Source organism: Spermophilus citellus, assembly GCF_964194105.1.
Source record: "Spermophilus citellus genome assembly, chromosome: 3".
Lineage (NCBI taxonomy): Eukaryota > Metazoa > Chordata > Mammalia > Rodentia > Sciuridae > Spermophilus > Spermophilus citellus.
The window spans coordinates 226,404,596-226,426,437 of record NC_138184.1 but is presented as its reverse complement, the minus strand read 5'-3'; the positions used below and the strand labels follow the sequence as shown (position 1 = coordinate 226,426,437).

The 21,842-nt window shown below is 44.1% G+C and overlaps 1 long non-coding RNA gene and 1 pseudogene across 2 annotated transcripts in view; one reads left to right on the top strand and one right to left on the bottom strand.

Annotated features, from left to right (window-relative positions):
* The window catches only part of LOC308643142, a 90,014-nt gene that overhangs the window by 7,269 nt on the left and 60,903 nt on the right, over positions 1 to 21,842 (top strand). The gene's annotated exons all lie outside the window — the stretch shown is intronic.
* LOC308645328 (protein SET-like) lies at positions 5,462 to 6,400 on the bottom strand (annotated as a pseudogene). Its single transcript has 2 exons — positions 6,374 to 6,400; positions 5,462 to 6,285 (listed from the first exon to the last, which is right to left on the bottom strand). The product of its transcript is annotated as a protein SET-like (transcript).

Sequence of the window (21,842 nt, the reverse complement as noted above, 5' to 3'; positions counted from 1 at the left end):
TCCTTGGAATTCCCCCTTGGTCTCCACCAGGAGCCCTGCTGGTTTTCTGTCCCTGGCCGTGGCCCTCTGTGGGATCGGAATCTGGATTTTCAGCCTCATGTGCCTGTCCAGACTTGGCCAGTACCCAGAGGGTACACGCAGCTGCAGATATCAGCTGTCTCTGGCTCTGGGCTCTGGAATAGTCAGGCTCCCAGTGCTCTCAGTGGCTCAGCAGCTTTCCACTGCCTCTGGCTCTTCTAATTGTTAGAGAAGCTAACACCCTAGAGGGAGTGTCTAGTTTATTGATGGACTCCTGTGTAAACCAAAAGATAAAACTGAAGTCAGTGTTTTTGTTTGTCAGACAAATATGGGGAAGCTCTTACCAGAAAAGAGTCTTTGTCTTCCCTCCACCTTGGGCAAGTATTTGATATCTCCTCTTCAAAAGACAAAATTATAAGACTAGTTTAAAGGTCTAATTGGCTTTTATTAGTGATTCATGAATTTAGATGGCATCTTCTCTAAAAATCTGATTAAAGACACCTTTGGGGGCTGAGGCAGAGGAGGTGGGCTTTATAGACTGGAAAGGGCTGAAGACAGCAGAAACAGGAAACAAAAAGCAGATTTATTCTTTCAAAGTGGCTTTCCTTGTAGGGTTAAAATACAGGGGACTTCCTGATCATGCTAGCCAAATCCTGATCATGGTCAATTGGGGGTCAGCCTTCTCATTTCTTAGAAAATCAGATAAACAACTTAGTGTCAGTTTCGTGGCCTGGAATTTCATCATGAATGACTGCATTTCACCTTGGTGCCTTGGGATCTAGAGCAGGCACTCAGTCCTTGTGACTTTTACTCAACACCCAGCAGCATCCACGTAACCAAATCATCTTCAACTAGTCTCAACCAATTAAGACAGTGACCAGGTTTGTTTAGCAGAAATCATCACTTCAGAAAATAGGCACATGTTTTTCCTTTGGAAGGCATCCAGAGGTCAGTCAGGACTGACATCACTGCTCAAGGGAAAGTTTACATATCCTTCCCTCTGCAGGAAGACTTTGTACTTTGTGGGAAAGCCATGCTCTGTCCCCCAAATGCCATCGCACCTGCTGTCAAATCAGATCCTCCTTTCAGACAAGCACTCTTTCACATCCCTGTAACCAATATTACCTAACTAATGGCAAAATTGTTGCCTATAAGCTGGGTGCATGCCTGTAATCTCAGCAGCTCAGGAGACTGAGGCAGGAGAATCACGAATTGAAAGTCAGCCTCAGCAACTTAGCAAGGTCCCAAGCAACTCAGAGAGACCCTGTCTCTAAATAAATACCATAAAGGGCTAGAGATGTCAGTCAGTTGTTAAATGTCCCTTGGTACCAAAAGTTATATATATATATATATATATATATATATATATATATATATGAATGAAAATAGTGATAGACCTCAATGGATCAGAGATGCTTTATCATGCAATGGAGGGGCACACTTTCAAGGAGAAAATGGTGACAGGCTACAGCAAGGGCTACGTAGGAAAAATTTGAGGAAGGCAGGGGGATTAAGGGAACAGTTGTAAGTAAGGGAAGTAACCTGGGCCTATATTCTCCTTTTATCCCTGGGGGTTGTTATTTCCCACATCCTTCAAAGGGTGTGGATAGAGATCCCAGGGCTTAGTACTGGGGACAGCCAGTTCAGCTCTAGGTGGGGGCCAGGTGTGAGTCCCTTCTGTGCTCTCCCCATTTTCCCTTCCTGCCTTCCCTCTGGCTGAGGCCTGGGCTTCTACTTTATCCCACTACAATGACAAAGCTCCAGTTGGCCACAGACCTCTGCTTACACACACGACAGGCAGGTGGGGAGGGGAAGTTCCCTGCCACCTGTTTTCTACAGCCTTCATTCCAGACTCTGAAAGTTGCGTAATGAGCTGGGGCAATGGCATCATATCTAGCTACTTCCTTCTGAAAGGGGAAGGAGTAGGGCATCCCCTATCAGAGATATGGAAGAGAACACAGAGGCGAGGAGAGTTCCCATAAGTTTCCTGCAGTTGTGGCCTGAGACACGGGGGTGTAGAGGAAGGGGGTGTAGAGGGAGGGAAACTTGACGTCATCTTGGGTGATTTCCTCCTTGTGGGGCTCAGGATGGTCAAGTTTCAAGTGCAGGAGGAGAATAGCTTTGATGTGTTCTTGGGAGGCCTCTGAGCCTAAACAAGTCACCCTGTCAAGAAGCTGTTTCTGTATAAAGTTAAGAATATAGGGAAGAAAGGTTATTGTGAAAAATATGAAAATTAAGGGGGACATGCGGGAAGTAACCAGGAAGTCCATCATTTTAGATCCCCCAATAGGACCACCAGGTACCAGCTAGGTCTCTTCTCTGCTGCTCCAATAAGTCCTGTAGTTGTTTAACCTTATCCCTTACAAGTCCTGATTGATTGATATAGAAGCAACATTCTTCCCCCTAGGAAGAGGCAGAGGTCACCTTGTTCAGCAGAAGGCGATCCTGCTGCTCCTGCGCCAGAGATGTCCATGTGGATATCTGGAGTCCTATGAGTAAGGGAATAAACTGAAGGCTGTCTTGTGTCTGGTGTGCACCATTATCAGGATAGGCAAACTTTGGTTGTTAGGTAAAACATCAATTTGAGAAGTAGGGAAGGCCAAGGTACAGAGGCCAGTCTGATTTTTGGTAGACAGTGTTAAATATGAGCCTCACAAAGGAAAAATACCTCAGAATCTGAGGGGCACCAGGGCTGTGGGGCTGACAAGGGTACATCTTAATTTCCATTAAAAGAACGATTGTATTTTCTTTTTAATGCCAAAGTATGGCTGCACTTTGGTCATAACTGTTTTACTAGGTGTTTAAGACCAGGCTGGTCAAATTGACCTTGCTCCTGTCAATTGTTAAGAGTCAGCTGAGTTCCCTCAGGGCATCACTCTTGGGAACTTGAAAGTAGCCTCTTAGCTCCTTTAGTGCCATTTTCCAGGATGGGTCAGCGTCTCCTTGACCATGTTGCCTCCCTTTGGAAGCATCAGGGACATCTTCCTCTTCAACAAACCTCTTCTTTGTAGCATGTGCACTGTTTCAACTTTCTGTTTTCTAGGGTCTCAGTGATCCCCAGATCAGGAGGTGATGTGGCCCAGAATTGCAAAAGCCTTAGAGAAGTCCCCTTGTTCCCTGAGTTTAAGCTGACTCAGAGGGTAAGAGCCAAATATTGACTATTTTCTTTCTTGGCCCTTTTACTTTCTTACCTTTAGTTTCCATGTTTTGGTCTTAAACATCCAACAAGCCAGTTTCACCAGTCTTAAAGTAAAAGTACTAGATTTTAACTTTAATGTCTATAAATTTATGGTTATTTACAGCTTCTATTTAATTGGAGTCAGTATTAGTACTGGATTTAGCCATACATCATTCTGTAGGTGATGGCCTATTAACTCAAATTAGCTCAGGTTGTTATATTAGAAGTTGTACTTCTGTAAGGCACTAACAGACAACAGTTAAAGTTTACAAGGAAAATACAAAATGAAATTAACAAGAACAAAAACATATTGAGTTTGTATAATAGTTATAAACCAAGAAACATAATTTTATAGTCCCAAACCTTACTTTAAACTTTAGTTTGAAGAATACCAGCTTGGTAAAAGTTCTCTTTTAAACCTTATGTGTTAAAGACTTTTTACTTTGAAGATATCACAAAGAAGCTATTAACAGTCCCATGATTGCACTGATGTTCTTATATTAATCAAGTTTAGCTTTTAAATAAAAGTTTAGACTCTGTAAGGTAGTGTAATACTCTAAAATAACAGTTGTTGTTTAACCCTTGTACAAACCCTAATTCCTTCAAGACTAGTTTTTCTAAAGAATAAAACTTAACAGAAATAAGAGATTATCTTGATAGATAAAAATAGATTAATGTTTAAAGAAAGCTTTGTTATTTCAACCCATAGAGGATTAAACTTTTTTTATATTAATTAGTACATTAATATTTGACCCAGGAGAAAACCTTGAATAACTTTAACTGATTGTGCTATTTATATACAATCAACTTAGTTACACACAAACTCTTTGACATTTTCCCTCCACAAACCTTCTGCAACTTACTTAGACATTCTATAACTTTTTACTTTACCACACAAAGACTTTCACATCCAGAATTTTTTCTTCTATTTTCCATATTAAAATATACTTCTGTACTTAGAATCTTTTTATATCTCTTTCCTAGCTGTTGATTCTTTTTCATAATTCACATTATGAAACAATCCTTATAAAACTTCTGAGTTTAGACAAATTTTTCCACTTTAGTAAGATGAAACATTTTTATGTTTTTATGGTACCTTAATTGAAACCCAACTGAAAACTCTCATACTCTTTGTATATAAATTACACCTGATAGAATCTTTTGTGTGTGTATGTGTGTACACATTTAGTTTTTTTATTGTAACAAAGCAACTTGTATACTTTTAATGTTTAAAACTGAGCATCATCTTTCTTTTACAGTGAAAAAAAAAAGAAAATTTAAAAATAAACAAAATTACAATAGAGAAGGACAATTCTTGGGCTGGGGATATAGCTCAGTTGGTAGAGTGCTTGCCTCACATGCACAAGGACCTGGGTTCAATCCCTAGCACCACCAAAGGGAAAAAAAAAAGAGAGAGAGAGAGAGAGAGGTCAATTCCAAATAAGATCCCAGAAGTTCTGCTGGTTTTCCCATTGAGTGGCAGGCTCAAGTCATCATTAGAAGAGGATTTTATTTTAAAAGTGTCATCTTAAACAGGAAGTATGTCCATTAAACATCACAATTAAACATGCCAAAGAAGAAGCCATATTGTCACAAAGCCCACTTATCCCACCAAAACATCTCAAACCCACCCTTTGCTAAACTTTAACCAATATTTTAAGTGTTTTTAAATTTTTTAAATAATTTTTAAAATAATTTTTAAATTTTAAATTTATTAAAACTAATAAATTTTTATTTTTTATTCATTTATTTACATGCAGTGCTGAGAATTGAACCCAGTGCTTCACACATGTGAGGCAAGCACTCTACCACTGAGCTACAAACCCAGCCCCAAGTTTTTTTTTTTAAAACAAAAAAGTAGAAGATACATGTTGTTAAATGCTAACTGTCCATATTCACATAGAGACACAGTGTAATCTCTGAGCCCAATATACAGAGAAAGGAGGGAAAAGCTAGAATTCTATGCACTCCACAGGGCCCAGCCCCCTCCAGCTTCCAGCACAGAAGGGAGCAGAAGGGCTTCTTTCCCACAGAGCACGGTGCTGTGGATTCCATACAGGTTTTTGTTTTGAGACAGGAAGGGATAAAAATGAATTTAGAACAGAAGGGTGTAGAGATTCTTTTCCCATTGTACTTTGCTCAAGGTATTTCCCCCCAAAAGAAGTTGAGAAACACGGTTTGAGAAAAGAGACCTCAAGAACAGGGCGACTGAGCACAAGGGGGGAGGGAAGGAAAAGACTGCAACTTGCCCCCAGGGACTGAATTTTAAAAAAGAAAGAAAAAAGGTTGGAATCCATCAATGTTCAATTGGTCATCTTCTCCTTCCTCCTCCTCTCCTTCCTCCCCTTCATCATCATCTTCATCTTCCTCACCTTCATCCTCTTTCCCTTCTGCATCAATATCTTCTACTCCTGCTTTATCACCATCATCATCTTCTTTTTCTTTTTCTCCTCCCCCTTCTTCATCATCCATATCAGGAACCAAGTAGTGCTGCAATGGATTTGGTCACCTCTCCTAACTCGTCTGCACCTGCCTCAAAGTGGTCAGGTAAAGCAGCTCTCTGGTTCTTCATGTTGCCTCGTCCTCATGGCTTGATTCTGCATTTGGCTTGAAGATTTCACCAAATCCTTTCCAGATTGCCACTTAATTTCAGTGGACTTTGAAGATGGATCACCACTCTCTTTCAGATGAAATTCTTTGGAGAGAACTTTATTTTTGAAGTAAGGATTTTCATAAAAATAAAAATCTATTCTGTAACCTGATTTGATATCTTCAAATCTGTCACTCAACTCTGGTCAAATAATGCAGTGCCTCTTCATCTTCCTCCCCAAGCAGTGCAGACACTTGTGGATGGTGGATAAATGTTGTTACCCCCAAATCTGTGATTTTTATGACTTCCTCTGGAAAAAAAAATGCTTGGCAGAGTTTGTTATATTTCTGTTCTACTTTCAATATCACCTCTTTGGCTTGTTGGTTAAGTCTATTTCATCAATAAGTTCAATTGCTTCTTCGTGTTCTTTTTCACCCTTCCACAAGCCCAGAGAGGCTGATGAATCTACCTGCCTTGGGGCAGGGGGCAGTTTGGGTTTCTACATTTGAGACTAGGGTGAAGATTGGTGTTTGGGGGCCATCCTGTGAGGGAAGCCAAGGAGCAGGCCCACAGGTCTTGCAGCTCACCTGGGAGAAGTGCAAAGCTAGAATCATAACCCTCAGTAATCTTGTTTCAGTAAAGACACAGATACAAAGCAATCTAAAACCTTTTTCCATTTACCAATCTATAAAAACACATTTAATGTTTAAATATATTACCTTATGGAATTTGAGAAGTTAAGAGTACTTGATTTTATATGTAGCATTTATCTATATACCACATTTGATACCATGTACATGACATATGGACACAAGCACACATGTAGACACAACAATACAGTACGCAGGTGTGCACACATACACAAAACAGACAGGAGACAGAGATCTTGTATCCGTTGAAAGAGGAAATTTTCCTAACGTATTTGAGAGCTAACCCTTAAAAATTGGCCCCTGAGGGCTGGGGATGTGGCTCAAGCGGTAGCGCGCTCGCCTGGCATGCGTGCGGCCCGGGTTCGATCCTCAGCACCACATACCAACAAAGATGTTGTGTCTGCCAAGAACTAAAAAAATAAATAAATATTAAAAAAAAAAAATTGGCCCCTGAACAAAAACAGAGTGTAAAAACCTCTATAGTTAGATAAAATAAGACTGATCAGGAAAATATTTTAATCTAGGCACACAAGATCCAATGTGAATTCATCATAAAACCATGAGCTTGAAAATATGGAATTAAAAAAATTCTAAAAAAAATGAAGAGTTCTAAAAAATGACATGGTCATTGATTACTCTAGTAAAGGAGCATATAAAACATCTTTATTAGAGTTTACTTTTTGGCTAACATTAGAGTGAAAGAATGAGACAGCACTAAAATCCTTAGGTAAAGAAGACTTGATCATTCCATTTTCCCTCCCTATGCTGTAGTGGATATTGTTAAGAAAGCAGGGTGGCAAGATAACCAGCCACAGGAGGCTTGGATTTAAAAGTGACACACGTTTTCCTTCAGCCCCACATCAGTTCTCTGCAAGCCCTGCAATTTACATTTCAATGCAAGCCTTGGACAGAGACTGATCTGGCAGAAAGTAAGTGAGGGAAGCTGTTCTTCTGAGCTTGAGAGGCAAAACCTCATTCATTGGGCATTTTAACCATATTTTTTCCTTTATAAAGTCAGCCTCTTAAGATGTGGTCCTGTAGTGTATGTTTCCTCCAGAGACCAGTTTTTTTTCCCCAGTTGATAAGAAAGCCAGGTTGGATGCAGAATATCATTAGGCATCTCCTTTATCTCAACTGTGATTAAGCCATCCCCTACTATTACTTTGGAGGACAAGTGAAGGAGAACAGAACATGGGTACCTGTGCCAAGAAAACTGTCTCTTTGACTTTGGGACAGCTCCCCATCCCGGGGCCTCTAGGGGTCAGCAGTTTCTTCCTGTCCTTCCATGACCTCTGTCTGGGGCCTCAGTCAGAATGGAGGATACTAAATAACTTCTTTTTTTTTTTTTTTTTTTTTTTTTGGACCAGGAATTGAACTCATGGAACTCAAACACTGAGCCACATCCCCAGCCCTATTTTGAATTTTATTTAGAGACAGAGTTTCACTGAGTTGCTTAGTGCCTCACTACTCCTGAGGCTGGCTTTGAACTCGTGATCCTCCTGACTCAGCCTCCTGAGCCACTGGGATTATAGGTATGTGCCACTAGGCCTGGCACTAATTAACTTCTTGAAAACTATTTTAATTTAAGGGAGGACATTTGCCAGCTAGTTGTGCCTTTAAAATTACATTTTCCCTTTGTCCTTTGGGTCCTCATACTCTTAAGACCACGATTTCATATTATTCTCCTCAATTTGAAGCGGGAGGCAAGCCTGTTAGTGCTCTGGGTGATATCCCCACTAGAGAAAATAAATAATTTGTATTCCTGAACTAGGACAGATGAGCAGTAGTTTTACTCTAATTGAGACAGATTTTTCTGTTGTTTTTTTCCTTGCCAGGTGAAGAGTTTGGGGTATGGAGAAGGTCAGCATGGAGGAGATCAGCTTGCCAAATATGGGCATGTTCACTGGGGTCAAGGTGGAAGTGAGAATATAGTGAACATCTGCCCAAGTAAGGTGATAGGCCTGAGTCAGACATATGAATCCTTCCTGAACTTAGTAGAATTTTCAGAAAATGAGCCAAATCTGTCCTCCATTTTGAAATACCTGTTAATAGAAAAGGGAGCATGGACTCCACAGTCTCGGCTACTTTCCAAGGGGAAACATGCTTTGGAAGAAGAGTTTCAGGCCATGTGGTGGGAGGTGGAGATATGGGAGTGGGGATTCAGGGCTTGGGGAGGGGGCTGAGATGATGGGGCAGAAGGCCCCTTGGTTTTGTAAGGTGGGGGTTCATCTGCTATTTCGAAGGCAATAAATGAGGAGGAAGGATGGGGGTCAGGACTTGATCTAGGGGGTTTAAGGAAATGGGAGTCAGCAAGAATTAATTGTAAGCAGAGCCAGGTTGGCATAATGAGGGCTTTGAGCAGAGGTAAAAGCAAGCTTGGAGGTAAGGAACCTCAGGCCATTTGCCATTTCGTTGGAGGAATTGTCTAAGTCTTGGAGGATTTGGGGGTCAGAGGTTCCAAATTCTGAATTTGGGCTATCGACTTAGGTGATCTAATTTAGACTGTGGCCAGATCTGGGTGCAATTTTTTTTAATGAGACAACCTAAGGGGGATCCCCTAGGATGACTGTTTGCCCCCATGTGGGACAGTTTGACCAGGGTAGGGGCTACATTGACATGTCCCTTGATGACTCCCGTCCTGGACAGAGTTCCACTGCATAATGAGAGGGCATGCCCTCCTGAAACCCCATTGGTGGAAGACCCCCTCAGGTCCAGATGAGCCAGAAGGCCAGGGTCTTGGGCAGGGCACCTCTGAAGGGAGACTGGAAGGGATGTGACCGCCCTGAAGAATGAGAAGGGTGGTGTTGCATACGGGAACAAAATGGTGGAAGGCAGCCTCTGACCCGGAGGTCTGAATCCAGAGGGAAGGAAGGAACTGGAGCAGACAGGGTTAGAAGGAGGATGCCTACAACACCACAAAGCACCCGATATGGGTCCTTGCTCTATCTACGTGGCAGCAAGGCAGCAAAGATCTATCCCAGGACTGGGGTTGATTTCAGGTTTTGCCCTGGCCACTGTTGAGCTATAGTGGACATGGAGAGAAGGACGGTCCTCCTTCTTTGAGTGTAATGTAGAAAGGGGAGGGGACAGTCCATCTGGGAATTCAGCCATGCTAATCATGGCTTGGGGCTTCCCCCGCCTCAGAGAGCCACAGTATTGCTGGATGATCAACGGTCACTTTCCAGGTCTCATCGGCCATTTAAACATGACTGTCATTAACCTTTGAGTATAAGGTGGAGAGAGAGAGAGAAGTGGGAGAGAAATATGAAAAAGTGGTAGAGGTTTGTTAGGACGGGAGGGGTAAAGAGCCCTGAACTCCTAGGTTTGGCACAAAATGAAAGCAAATGAGGGAGAAAACAGAAAGAGAAAGAAATGGAGATAGACCTCAAGGGATCCGTGATGCTAATTAAACAATAGAGGGGCACATTTTCAAGGAGAAAATGGCGCTGGGCTACAACAAGGGTCTGGGTTTTATAGGGTCTATCGGGGCCAGGTCATAGGAGGAACTCTGTCAGTTGCTGGTGGTGGGCTCATTGGGGGGGGGGGGCAGAGGTGGCAGGGGAACAGTTGTAGGTAAGGGAAGTTCCCTGGGCCTGTAGCTCTCCTTTTTTCCCTGGGGGTTGTATTTCCCACGTCCTTCAAAGGGTGTGGATAGAGATCCTGAGACTCAGTACTGGGGACAGCAGTTCCGCTCCAGGTGGGGGCCAGTGTGAGTCCCTTCTGGGCTCTCCCCAGTTTCCCTTCCTGCCTTCCCTCTGGCTGAGGCCTGGGCTTCTACTTTGTCCCACTGCAATGACACAAGCTCCAGGTGGCTACATGGCAGGAGGGCGGGAGGGAACAGTTGTGGGAAGGGAGGTTCCCTGCAGCTTCTGTTCCACAGCCTTCAGCCTACAAATGTGCAGATTCTGCCCTTTTAGGTAGAGACCAGAGGTCTCTCTGCCACCCCTGGAAAAGCCACTTTCGCCTCTTTTCCACTTCCCTTGACTCCAGATCCTGTTTTCCTCATGAGTTAAATACAAGCTGTAACACAAGTTCACTTTTACATCAGAATGAGAATCAAGGTTTTACTTTTCTCCCAGAACTTTACCATGATGGTTAATCTTGGGTGTCAACTTGACTAGACTGGGACACACCCAGACGGCTGGGAAGCGGTTTCTGGGTGCAGCTTCAGCGGGTTTCCAGAGAAGCATGAGTGTGCGTTGATGGACCACGTGGGGCGGAGCTGCCCTAGTGTGGGCAGGTGCCATCCCACCAGCTGGGTGCCCAGTGGGAAAGTGAGAAGGCGGGTCAGGCACCTCACTCTGCTCTGTTGCTGTAGCTGAATGTCAGAGACTCGCTGATTTAGAAAGAATAAACTCTGGGGTGGAGGTTCAAGGTTGAGGGGTCACATCTGGCAGGAGCCTTCTTGCTGACGAGGACTGTGCAGAGTCCTGAGAAGGCTCAGGGTTCGTGTGCAAGCATGCCAGTTCAGATGCCACCAGGGGGGCCTCGCCCTGAGGCCTCAGCTAATCCTGATCACCTTCCTAAGGCCCCAGCTCCAAATTCTGTTACCAAGTGTCCGAGTTTTAGAGGGAAGAACACCCAGGTCACAGCCTGAGGGACTCTTGTTCTCACTCTCCCTTTCAGAGCAGGAGGGGTGCTCTGCTCCTGCCCTTGGGCATCAGAACTACAGGTTCTTCAGCTTTGAACTCTGGAACCTGGCCGGTGCCGCCCTGGGGCTCAGGCCTTTGGCCCCAGATGGGGCTGCAGTGTCAGCTTCCCTGACTCGGACTCTCCTGGACTCCACCGTTGGGTGGTTCTCCACCATTCAGCTGGCAGAGGGCCTACCCGCCCATTCTGGCACAGGTCAGCCTCCCTGATCAAGTGAACCAATTCCTCCTAGAGCCCCCTTCTCACACGCTCCGCTGGCCGTCTCTCTGGGAACCCTGATACGCTTATCTTTTCAGGCTTCCATTGCTGAGGGCCATTGCCAAGTAGGAATGATGTATCGAAATTTCCTTGCCAGCGAACCCCATGTTAAATGGACTTGCCTTGGAATTTCGCTGTTGACATTGCATGTAAGGTGACCTTGCTCAAGGACCAGGGCGGATCCGGGTTTAGAGCTGATCAGGTTTGAGGATGTATCCCGCTCCTTGAGTTTAAGGCTTCCCGGTTTAAGACAATATGGGTTTTAGGGAAGTTGGAGGTTGAAGATTATTGCTGCTGGGAATAGGGCGTTCCTGCTGCTTGAGTTCCCGTTGAGTTCTCGTGAGATTCAGAAAGTATTGGAAAAGAAAGCCTCGTGGAGTAGGTGAATTGGGCGGCAGCAGAACTGGATTTCCCCAGAACGTGTGTAGAGGCCGGTGTGAGTTTGGGAATAAAGAACTGCTGTTTGAATCTACAAAGCTGTGTGGTGGCTCGTGATCTTGTGCCCAGCCAAGACATTGGCATTCCATGTCTTGGACAAAAGCTGGCCGCTGCATCTCCAGCGTTCTGTTTGTGGTCCAGACAAGACGGGGCAAGAACAAAGAAGAGAAAACTTGTGGCAAACAAGTCTGTCCATCTTCATCAGAAAAATAATGGCTTGTCTAGAAGCCCCACCCCTTCAACTTCCTCCCACATCTGACTGCCCAGAAAAATGCTGAGGAGCCACTCCTGGCTGCAAGAGACCTTGGGAAATCATTTCCCACCCCCTAAAGCAAAACAAAGCAACCCCTGGTGATCTTACCCCCTGACAAGGAAGTGGAGATGAACGTAGAACAGGCAACCAGTAGCACCTGGGTCAACCAGAAGTCACCCGAGGTGCCGCTGTAGCCCATGATCTCTTGCTATGTCCCCTTCTTTCCCCCTCCGCATCCTGCCTCCTCCCCAAGTCGTGCCTACTTGTCTTGAAGGCACTGATCACTGAACTGCTGAAGCCACTAGACTTCACCCTGACGTGGCAGGTGCCCAGTGTGTCACCCACCAAGGAGTGGGTCTGAGAGGTGCATGTTAGTGTCAGAATTGCTGTCAGCATCATGGTCTTGTAGCCTCGGGTGAGAGCTGGAGAGCAGCTTCCCTGTCCACCAGCCAGAGCCCATCTCACCTGCTGCACCAGGGGGAGACTGGCTGAATAGCTTGGGGGAAACTATCGGATGATTTTTTTCCTTATTTTTCCATTATTAAGACTTTTTCTTTTCGGTGCTGGAAATGGAAACCAGGACCTTGCACACATCAATCAGACAAGGGCTCAGCCCTGAGCTGAGTCTCAGCCCATGTTTTCAGATAATAAAATGAGAGAATGAATGTGCATCTCCCAGTGTTTCATTACCTCACCAAGAACCATTACGAGCATGTTTATGTGAAGCTTTCTAGAGTTTTCTAATAAAAGTTCTTCTTAAATAATAATCATCCTAATGGGCAACTTTGTTCCTCTTAAAAAATTAAGACATATTGTTTCTAAATATTACTTCATACCTCCATGAATAAAATTTCAACAGCTGCCTAATGTCTCACCAAGTGGACATATCATTGGCCATTTAAATTTTCATAGAATACAAACTTGCCTGCTGGAACAGAGACACAGGACAATAAAGTGCTATGGTTTAGGTATGAGATGTCCCCCAGAAGCTCCTGTTATGACAGCCGTGACCTAATCAGTGCGTTAATGCTTGGATAGGGATTAACTGAGTGGTAACTGTAGGCAGGTAGGCTGTGGCTGCAGGAGGTGGGTCCTGAGCTGAGCCTAGTCTCTCTCTGCTTCTGGTGCCATGTCCTGAGCTGCTTGCCTCCCCCACACTCCTCTGCCACGATGTTCTGCCTCACCTTGGGCCCCGAAGGATGGAGTTGGCCATCTATGGGCTGAGACCTCTGAAACCATAGCCCCTGCAGAACTTCCCTCTTCTAAATGTTCTTGTTGGGTCTTTTGATCACATGGTAGGAAAAACTGACTGAAACAAAGATGGAGGTTTAAAATGATTTCTTTTTCTTTCTTTTTATTGGCACTACTAGGGACCGCCAGGTCCCAAGCACGTGAGGCAAGCTCTCTAGCACTGAGTTACATCCCCAGACCTCCTTTTATTTTGAGATGGTGTCCTGCTAAGTCGCTCAAACTAAGGATCCTAAGAAGAATGAGTGGACCAAAGGTACGAATCTCCAGGACTCTTGGTGCCCATGGAGAAATCTTTTTCTCTACCCTACCGACCACCTGCCTTTTTCAAAGACAAAAGAGGGAGGAGGAGGAGGAAGAGGAGGAAAAGGAGGAAGGGGAGAGAAGAAAAGGAAGGAGGAGGAGGCAGGGGAGCACGAGCTGGCAAAGCCATCCGGGGTTCTCGCGATGCTGGTCGGGAGGCCTCCCCTGACGTTCGCTGCTCCTCTTTCCTGCTCTGTGAAAGTTTGTGTCTGAGTTGGACCTTTAGGGGTCAAGGATCGGAGTCAGGAATCTCAAGGAACGGAGGATCTTTTGTGACGGTTTATATGGGAAGAACAGGAAGAGTGGCAGCCAGTCAGTCCCTGCCTGGCTTTGGTGACCCAGCAGGACCTGGCGGGAACTGGCCTTGAGTTCCTTAGCAGAAGCAACTTGTTGTCCCTGGCACCAGCAGCTTGCACACCTGCTCACTTCTGTCCCTGCTCCCTGATTGTGCCACAGACCAACCACCCCGGCCTTCCTGGGAAGAGCCACCCAGCCCACCACATCACAGGGGTCACCTGAACAGAAGCCAGGTGTCTGCATGAACAGGTTTATGAACCAATAGATGCGAGACAGTACGGCTGCCGCTAAACAAAACCTCACCTGGAAAAGTGGGTTTGAGCACTTTGTGGAGCTTTTCTTTGCACGGCATGGATTGGACAGGAGTGCAGCAGACCCCGAGCCTTCTGCCCGCACGTGCTTCCTCCCAGAAGGAAGCAGCTGGCAGAGGAGGAGGCACACGTGACCAGTGGAAGTCTCCGGAGAGCAGGATTGATGCTGGGCTAACCACACCCAACCAAGAGGAGCAGCAAGAACTGGCCTTCAGCCAATCATCAAAAAGTATTGCTAATGGCTGTTGGTGTAGCTCAGTGACAGAGCATGCGCTTAGCATGTGCCTGGGTTCCATCCCAGGCACAGAGAAAAAGGAAAAAAGAAAAAAAAAATATGTATATACACAGGGTAACAGTGGATCATGGTATGACTTTTGACATGTAAGGGTGCAAAAAATTGTATGGCACTGCTGTAAAAAAGCTTCTGTTCTGCCAGGCGCAGTGGTGCACGCCTGTGATCCCAGCAGCTCAGGAGACTGAGGCAGGAGGATCACAAGTTCAAAGCCAGCCTCAGCAAAAGCAAGGTGCTAAGCAACTCAGACCCTGTCTCTAAATAAAATGCAAAATAGGGATGTGGCTCAGAGGGTGAGTGCCCCTGAGTTCAGTCTGCCATATCCCCCCAAAATACCTTCTGTTCCCTTTAACTTATCTGTGTGAAAAAATACATCTCACCACCACATCTGTAACAATAATAAAAGGAGAAGCAGAACTGGTGTAATAATGCACCTTATTCCAGCACACAGACTCATAAACTGATTGGAAAATAAAAACTTCATTCACCTCATTAAGAGCTGCAGGACCAAAACAAAAAATAAACCCCAAAACACCCTGCAGGACCCATAAAAACTTACTATTACAATTATTTATTAAAATCTGTCACATATTTATATGGTTTTAATCAAATATATTACTAACATGGGATACTGTATACTAATATACTAAATACTAATATGTTACCAAATGTATTACTAATATGTTACTAATAATGGCAGTGAAAATTCTAACCAAAGAAACTTTTCAGCATTTAGAAACCTCTGATCATAGGATACCATTTCCTTAAATTACAAATTATAACATTCAAACCGGTATATGTTATTTATTTATTTATTTTTGGCGATGCTTGGTTGAACCCAGGAGTGCTCTACCACAGAGCTACATCCCTTAGTCCTTTTTATTTTTTTCTTTTTGAGTCAGGGCCTCACTAGGTTGCTGAGGCTAGCCTTAAACTCATGATCCTCCTGCCTCAGCCTCCCAAGCCATTGGGATTATGTGCCACCAGGCCTGGCTTAGAAACATATTTTGTTGCTAAAAGTATGATGGGGATAATTCATAAGACTTTCAAATGTAATGTATATTAGGTAAAATTTTATGAGGGAAGTGGATGGAAAGACAGATTTATGAAAAAAAGGGAGATGGTTAAAGAACTTAGATAGTTTTAAATGGTGGGAATTAAATTGCTATGCATCTAGATTTCACTGAACACATATCCAAGGGTAACGAAATAGTTATTTTAAAATATTAATATTTACACCAACCTTCCAGTTGCATTATTTGTGGCTATTTAAATTTGTGAGGAAAACTTTTAGGTGGGAAATTGAAAATTGTTGAGATACAAGATTGCCCCAAACTCTGAACATGGTATTTCCACCACTTCCAGATCACTCTGACTTTAGGGCTCTCTCTGCTGGTGAGATTCAGAACTTGTGTTGGATCACAGCCCAAACGAAGCATTAGTAGGATTTAATAGTTCCCAGTTCTGCAAGGCAAACCCTTCCCGGTGTTTCCTGAGACCTTTGCTACATGACCTTAGCTGAGTAGGATTCGGCAGAGGCGAATAGTGCACATCACACCACACCCTACCTCCATGGTGGCTTCCACAAGTCCAGAATCCAGAGGGGGGAGAGGCAGGACAGCTGGGCAGGGTGGTGCTGGTCTGTAATCCTAGGTTCCTGGGGGATGGGATGTGGCTGAGGCAGGGGGATCACAAGTTCAAGGCCAGCCTTGGCAACTTAGCAAGATCCTGTCTCAAAAGAAGAAATAAAAAGGGCTTGGGTATGTATTCCATGGTAGAGTCCCCCCGGGTCCAATCCCCAGTACTAGAAAGAGAACATGACACAGCAGTCCGAGCCAGACCCTTGCTGACCGTTCATTAGTCTGATAAGTGTCTACTCAGCAGCTACTATGTGCTGGCATGAGCTCCGTGATCTGCTGCTAGGCTGCCACCCATTAGTAAAATGTTCTGTAAAAAGCTTAAAGAAGTTCTTAAAAGAAGAACCAACAGTAACTAATAATCACAGGAATTCACGCAAAAGCCAAAGCGACCCATGAACATTTAAAAGATTCTCATGCCCCCTAGTAACGAAGGAGACACAGATTAACAATGATAAATCATTTGCCTGCTATTAACTTGGCATAGGTTTAATATCTGATAATATTCAAGGTTGACGAGGCTCGGGGGAACTGGGAAATGCACATCTTCACACTCAGTTGGTGAGGTATAAAGTGTTGCCATAATCTTAAATTAAGTGAAAACTATTTTCAAAACATTCAAGTTCCTGCTTTTAATTCCCCCTCGGGGTACCTATTGTCAGGCCCCTGACCCTGGGCCTGCTGCTGATTGTCAGGCTAATTTAGTGTGATGGGGGGGGATGGGGGGTGGGGGGGTGCATCTGAGATTTCCCTCCCTTTAAATATTTAAATATTTATTTATTTATTAGTTGTAGTTTGACACAATACTTTTATTTGTTTGTTTGTTAACTTATTTATTTGTTTTATGTGGTGCTGAGGGTGGGACCCAGGGCCTCCCATGTGAGAAGCGAGTGCTCAACCACTGAGCCACAATCCCAGCCCTAGATTCCCCCTTTTTTAAATATATTTTTAAGTTGTAGATGGACACAACACCTTTATCTTATTCATTTATTTTTATGTGGTGCTGAGGATGGAACCCAGTGCCCCACATGTGCTAAGCGAGCACTCTACCCCTGAGCCCCAGCCCCAGCCCAGGAGATGCCCCTGTTAGCCTTGTGAAAAGCCGCACCTCCTTTAGTCTGTGGTGACATGTCTCCAACACTCTCCCCATCTGCTGTCAACATGCACCTTCCCAAGCCAAGAATGGGGAGGAGCGGAGGGACCCTGATCAGAGCCACCCGGGTCAGCCGGTGAAGGAGGGTCCATCCCTACCTCCACCCTGGACTCAAACATGACACCAGCATGGTCTTGCCTCCCTGGGTTTCAGGGTCCTTGTCCAGAAAGGGGTTTGCCTCAGGGAGGTCTCCGTGCCCCCCCCCCCCACAGCCAGTTCAGTTCCTTTACACATTTGATTGTGTTATTTGGTTGTTGTTTTTTTAATGTTAAATTTTTTGAGTTCTTTATCTATCCTTGACCTACCCCTTATAATCTAGCAGAGGAGTCAGGATATATATTTCAATATGTGCAACAAGCTGGGTGCAGTGGAGGCCACCTAACAATCCCAGCAACTCAGGAGGCTGAGGCAGGAGGATGGCAAGTTCAGTCTCAAGACCTGGTCTCAAAATAAAAAAAGAAAAAGAAAGAGAACTTGGGATGTAGCTCAATGGTAAAGCACCCCTGGATTCAATGTCTAGCACCAATGGGAAAACTGGAAATCCATCTGTAGCAGAATGAAAGTTAACCCCTCTCACCCTGCACAAAGCTCAACTCAAAGACCCTGCACCTACTGGAAGAAAAGGTAGCCCCAAATCTCCATCATGTCGGCGTAGGAACTGACTTCCTCAACAGACTCCTAAGGCACAAGAAGGAAAATCAGGAATGAGTAAATGGGACGGTATTGAGAAAAAAGCTGCTTCACAGCAAAGAGAACCATCCAGAACACGAAGACAATCTCAGAGTGGGAGGAAATGTCTACCACCTGCACCTCAGAGCATTCGTCTCCAGGACATATAAAGAACTCAAAAAATTAACATAAAAAACAACCAAATAACACAATAAAACATGTAAAGGAACTAAACAGGCACTTCACAGAAGAAGAACTACAAATGTCAACAAACATGAAAAAAAAATGTTCAACATCTCTAGCAATTAGAGAAATGCAAATTAAAACTACACTGAGATTCCACCTCACTCCAGTCAGAATGGCAACTTTCAAGAATACAAGTAATAATAACTGTTGGCGAAGATGTCGGGGGGAAAGGTACACTCATACATTGCTGGTGGGACTGCAGATTCATGCAACCACTGTGGAAAGCAGTGTGGAGATTCCTCAGAAAACTTGGAGTGGAACCACCATTTGACCCAGTTATCCCATTTCTCAGTAGGACTTAAAATCAGCACACTACAGTGATGTGGCCACATCAATGTTTATAGCAGCTCAATTCACAATAGCCAAGCTATGGAACCAACCTAGTTGCCCTCAACAGATGAATGGATAAAGAAAATGTAGTATATAAATGCATTGGAATATTACTCAGCCATAAAAAATAATGACTTTATGATTTTTTGCCAGAAAATGAATGGATCTAGAGACTAGCATGCTACGTGAAATAAGCCAATCCCCCCCCAAAATCCAAAGGTCATATATTCTCTCTGATATGTGGATGCTAACACATAAGAAGGGGGCAAGAATAGAAGTTCATCGGATTAGACAAAGGGAAATGAAGTGAAGATAGGGAAGATGGGAATAGGAAAGACAATAGAATGAATCAGACATAAGTATGTTCATATACGAATAGGCCACAGTGAAACTCCACATCACGTACATCCACAAGACTGGGATCCTAATTAGAATAAGTTATACTCCATGTATGTATAATATGTGAAAATATACTGTACTGTCATCTATATTTAAAAAGAACAAATTAAAACAATTTAAAAATAAAATAATCTTACTCTTGTCCTAAAAAAAATCCCTAGCACCAAAAAAGCAACATTTATTGAATGCTGCTAGACATTCAAGTTTTATATATATACATACACACACACACTATGTATACACACATACACATATTGTATATAATACTTTTTATTTTTTTATTTTTTAGTTGTAGATGGACACAATATCTTTATTTATTTATTTATTTATGTGGTGCTGAGGATCCAACCCAGGGCCTCGCACGTGCTAGGCAAGTACTCTACCGCTGAGCCACAACCCCAACCCCTATATATAATACTTTTAATAGCTTTTCACTGTGGACTCTGATTTACTCTTCAAATGATGATAATCTTAATCAGAAAAATTAGATAGTTTTAGCCGGGCGTAGTGGCGCATGCCTGTAGTCCCAGCAGCTCAGGAGGCTGAGGCCAGAGGATCACAAATTCTAAGCCAGCCTCAGCAAAAAAGCGAAACACTAAGCAACTCGGTGAGACCCTGTCTCTAAATAAAATACAAAATAGGGTCGGGATGTGGCTCAGTGGTTGAGCGCCCCTGGGTTCAATCCCTGGTAGGAAAGAAAGACTATCCAGTGCATGGGATTTATCAAGTTAGGAAAGTCTCTTTCACTTCCAAGCTAGTTGTTCATCTGTTGCATTTCAGCTCTTGCCTCATTGCCTGCTCCCTGTAATCCAGCTGGACCCTGTCATTAGTCCTTCTTTGCCAATTGCTGTGTTAATCTTTGTCGGTAGGGGGCGCTGGAGGAGCACCGGCTGAGCAAGGGTTTCTCTTCCTGTTTCTGGTGCACACTCCGCAAGCGCCAAGCGCGGGTGGGACCCGAGGGTTCTGTAGCACCTGCTCCTGCAAGGCATCCGGCTTCTGCCCCATCTGACAGTTCCAAGAGCACGCGTGGCTTTGCAGCATCGGCTCCACTTATTCCTAGCAGTCAGCTGCTTACTATGGCGCCCCTCGAACAGCTGCACAGGGGGTTGTGGCCAGTAGGTACTGTCCTGTGAAGACTTGCAACAAGTTCTGTTGTTGCAGGGCCACACGCATGCCAGGCAAGCGCGCTACCGCTTGAGCCACATCCCCAGTCCCTCCTCGGGTACTCTAGAGAGAGGATTTCTAGCAAATTCTGAAACCTCAGTGACTGATTCTCTGCCCTGATCTCTCCAATAAGGTCAGGATCTCAGCCCTAGCACAGGGACTCCCTCCTGTCTCCGCTCTAAGGTGATGGCTGCCCCGTAGGTGCAAAAGGGTATTACATCTTTGTAACCCATCTCTCACTACTCCAGTCCAATTCTTTGTTAAACTTTGTTATGTTCAAATCAGTACGTAGCTTCTGGTTCCTTACTGAACCCTGTGAGCGGGTCTCTGGAGTTTCTCTTCTTTATGAGGACACTGGCACGTTTGGTTAGGACCCACCCTGATGATGGCATCTCACAAATGCAGAGATCCTGCTTCCAAATGGGGCCAATACAGCCTTATGCCCAATGTTGGTCATAATTATTGTATATTTTAAATATTATGTTCAAGTTTGGAGAAATATCTGTTGAGTTTCGGATATGAGTTGTAAGAGTCCAATGCATTTCCGAGTTTGCTTTTATTTTTGCTGAGCCCTATTATTGGGCTCTTGCATGTTATTTTATCTTTATCAATGACAGTATTTCATGTCAAATTAGCAAAGAAGTTAGTTACATTCTTTTCCAACGTTTCATGATTCACTAATTGGATTATCAAACAATCCAAAAGCCTATTCACTGATTCTATTCAAAATGTATCATTTCTCCTGAATCAATTACTGCTTTTTGTATGAGATGAAAGTTTTTTTGTTATAATTTGCTTCTCCATGTCAGAATAATTTGCACTGATTTTGTCTCTCATCTGTATTGCTTCCCCCTCCCCCAGTACTAGGAATTGTGCCCAGAGCACTCTACCACTGCTATATCCCCAGCCCTTTTCATTTTTCATTTTTGACAGGGTCTCAATAAGTTGCTTAGGGTCTTGCTAAGTTGCCCAGGCTGGCCTTGATCTTGCGATCTTCCTGCCTCAGCCTCTGAGTGGCTGGGATTACAGTGTGTGCCACTCTTTATTGCTCTTCTTTTTAAGTCCATTAATATTAATTTGAACTTAAAGATGACAAAGGAAGATGTCCTTTGTATACTCCCAACGTTTAGTCTGTCTTTTCTCACTTGTTATTTTTATTAAAATGTTCTAAAACGGTTTTTGAAATTTCAGCTAAAGGCAATATTCAACTTTTATCAAACATACCATTTCCACCAAAAAAAAAGAAAAGAAAGAAAGAAAACAATGGATAAGAAGAGGGAGAGAGAGCAGAGCACATGCACACTCCTGTCTCTTGCCATGGGATGCCCTGCACTTTCTCAGGTTTCTGCCGGCAAGAAGGGCGTCACCAGATGCAGCCCCTTGACTGTGGAACAGAACTGTGAGCCAAAGTAAGCCTCTTTATTAAAAAAGAAGGAAAAAATGTGCACTGCAGTCAATTGCATCTGCTACTGCAGGGGTGTGGGGAGGGCTTCCCAATCCCACCAGTCCCCATAGATAGTCAGAAGCCAGTTTTCCCCAGCTGTCAGCTGAACCTTCCTCTGGACGCACCTGACCCTTTTCCTTCTACCGTCATGGACAACTCTTCATAGACGTAGGAAAAGCTGGAGAACCTTTCTTCAGGCAAAACTCACCTCCCCCTCCAGAAGCAAAAAATGACTGCAGCTCACTCTCCCGACCTCCCTGGAGGCTATGGGACCAGCCCTTGTGGGAGGCTCCATCAGTTCATGCCCTCCCAGG